The sequence below is a fragment of the Canis lupus genome, chromosome 8 (assembly GCF_048164855.1).
Source record: "Canis lupus baileyi chromosome 8, mCanLup2.hap1, whole genome shotgun sequence".
NCBI lineage: Eukaryota > Metazoa > Chordata > Mammalia > Carnivora > Canidae > Canis > Canis lupus.
The window spans coordinates 6,095,461-6,098,573 of NC_132845.1; the positions used below are offsets into that span (position 1 = coordinate 6,095,461).

General features: G+C 35.0%; 1 pseudogene; it reads left to right on the plus strand.

The window, feature by feature from the left end:
* Positions 1 to 254: 254 nt before the first annotated feature.
* On the plus strand, positions 255 to 1,009 carry LOC140637732 (nuclear nucleic acid-binding protein C1D pseudogene; annotated as a pseudogene).
* The last annotated feature ends 2,104 nt before the right edge of the window (positions 1,010 to 3,113 follow it).

Sequence of the window (3,113 nt, forward strand, 5' to 3'; positions counted from 1 at the left end):
TAAAGCAAGGAGAAGATGATCCAGGAAGCTGGTTATCTCAGGGAGTGGGAGAGGGACAAGAGAAGGGAAGAGCAAAGTTTGATTCTGTAGCATGATCAGCATCTAGTTCTTTAGCAGGGTAGTGTATTTATGGATGCTCATCTTTAGCATTTTAGTATAAATAAAATGCAAATATTAGATAGGAGAAAATATTTTTTAAAAAAGCAATAGCTGAGAGTTTTCCGTAACATGAAATAAATTCCTCAGATTAAAAAATGTACTCTCCAGAGACAGCAGTGAAGACCAATGAGTTGGTCATAACGGCAGGTAAAGAAATTAATGAAAACTATCCAGTACAAATCATGAATATTGAGGTGCCTGGGTGGCTCAGTTAAATGGCTCAGGAGTCAGTTAAATGGCTGACTCTTGGTTTCAGCTCCGGTCATGGTCTCAGGTCATGATCCTGGGATCAAACCTTGCATCAGGCTCTGTGCTCAGCTGGAAGTTTGTTCAAGGATTCTCTCTCCCTCTCCCTCTGCCAATCCCCACCCCCAACCCCCACTCATGTGCTCATGCATGCTCTCTCTCTTTCTCTCTCTCTCTCTCTCAAATAAATAAATCTTTTAAAAAAATCATGTGTATTTATCTACATTTGAGAATTCCATCGGTGCTGTGGATAAGATGCTGACGACCACAATGTCTGTTTCCAGAAATGAGTTGTTGCAGAAGTTGGATCTCCTTGAACAAGCAAAAGTGGATTTAGTTCCTGCTTACACATTAAATTCAATGTTTTGGGTTTCCAGTAAAGCAGGAATGGGAAAGAATCAGAGTATACATGAACAGGGTCAAGGAAGTAACAGACAAGTAAACAACGGCTGGCAAGCTGGACAAAGATGCAGCTTCAAGATTTGTGAAAAATGCCCTCTGGGAATCAAAACCTAAAAATGCATCCAAAGTTGCCAAAAAAGGAAAAGCAAATGTTAAAAAAATGCACTCTCCAAAAGCAACAAAAGTAAAAATAAACAAGTAAATACACACACATATAATGAAACATGTGATTTCTTAGAAGCTTCTAAACAGAAAAGACAAACTTTCTAAAAGACACTCTTCAGGCAGAAGATGAAAGATGTGGGGCACCTGGCTGGCTCAGTCGGTAGAGCATGGGACTCTTGATCTCAGGGTTATGAGGGTTGATCTCAGGGCTGTCAAGTCCCATGTTGGGCATGGAGCCTACTCAAAAAAAAAAAAAAAAAGATGAAAGATGAGGTATGCAAGAAAGAATGAAAAATAAAGTAGGAAATATGAGGTAACTGACTATATAAAATAATTATAATAGCATGTGGACATTTTAAAAATTGAAAATTCAGAACACTAATGAATTACAACAGTAATAAACAAGCTGAGAGTGAGATATTGAAGTGAAAGTGTCGTAAGGTCCTACAGCTCTCTAGGAGAATAATAAAAGTACTAACTTTAAACACTGATAAGTTAAGAATTCATGTAATAACTTCCATGGGAACCACTAAATGACTGGACACATTGTGTGTAGCTTCTAAACTAGCCAAAGCCAATATGGAGTGAATTTTTAAGTATCTAATCCAAAGACAGCAAGAAAAGTAAATAGAAGAAACAAGAGAAGCAAATACTATTTATGAAAAGTCTCTCTAATAGATGGAGGCATGGGAAAATTGAAAGTCTAAGTGTGAATCAAAGTCTATCGTAGCAACATTCATGAATAGAAAGCTGGTTATATCTATGTTATTATCAGTTAAATAGACTTTAAGTAAAAAAACTTTCCCAGAGTATAAAGAAAGCTACGCAGCAGTTCTCAATTCTTATATACTGAACATCGCCTCAAAATAAATAAAGGGGAAAATATGACAAAACAAAAGAAAGGACTTCATAATTATAGTGGGAGACTGTAAAACAATTTTTTCAATTATTGAAAGAATAAGACAAAAATTAGTAAAGATGCGGATTTCAATGAAATAATAAGTAAAAGTGACCTAAGGGGCAAATATTGGATATTACACAAAAGAAGTGTAAAATTTACATTCTTTTCAAACATTTGCAGAAATTAACCACTTCATGGGATATAAGACACATCGCAAGTCATTTCAAAGGAATAAATTATATAGATTGTGTTATTTGTAACTAAACAGAAATAGATTTTTAAGAAGTAGAAAAAAGAAACCTATGTTTGAAAAAAAAATAATAATAAAAAAAAATAAAATAAAATAAAAAAAAAAAAAGAAACCTATGTTTGGAAATTAAGATACACACTTCTAGATAACGCATTACTAAAAGAAAGAATTATAAGAAAATGTTTTGAATTGAGCAGTAATAAAATTACTGGATGCTAAAATGTGTGAGATGCAGTTAATTAAATACATATATTACATAAGATGAAGTACTGATAATTAACGAGCACAGTATGTATTATAAGAAGTTTGAAAGGTTCATGAGTATTTTAGGGCCTCTATAATTCATTCACTTTCATTGCCATAGAATAACACACTGTTTGAAGATACCAAAAATATAGTTACCTATTCTCTGTCAGGGAACATTTGAGATTTTCCAAGCTTTTTCTGTTATGATGTAGCTACAGACTTTACTGTAAATATTTCTGCAGTGAAAGCTTGAGTTTCTCTCGGGTAAATATTTTAAGAATGGAATTGTTGAAATGTCGAGTTTGTGAACAACTGAAGTTGTTATCCCAATTTATATTCCAACAATGAGTAAGAGATATCCCACATCCTCTCCAACACTTAGGTTATTGGACGTCTTAGTATTTGCTGTTCAAGTGAACGTGAAATGTAAACGTGAAACGGCATCTCACTGGGGCTTTGAATTGCATTTCCTTGTCACCCCTGAGGTTAAATACCTCTTTATGTGTTTATCAGCCATGCTTTTTCTGTTTATGGTTTTTGCTCATTTTTCTATTGAGTGGTTTATCCTTTCCTTATAGATCTTTCTTTAAAAAAAATTTTTTTTTATTTGTTTGAGAGAGAGAATGCAAGCAGCAGGAAGTGCAGATGGAGAGGGAGAAGCTTGCTCCCTCCTGAGCAGGGAGCCCTATGCCAGGGGCTCCATCCCAGGACCCTGGGATCATGACCTGAGCTGAAGGCAGGAGC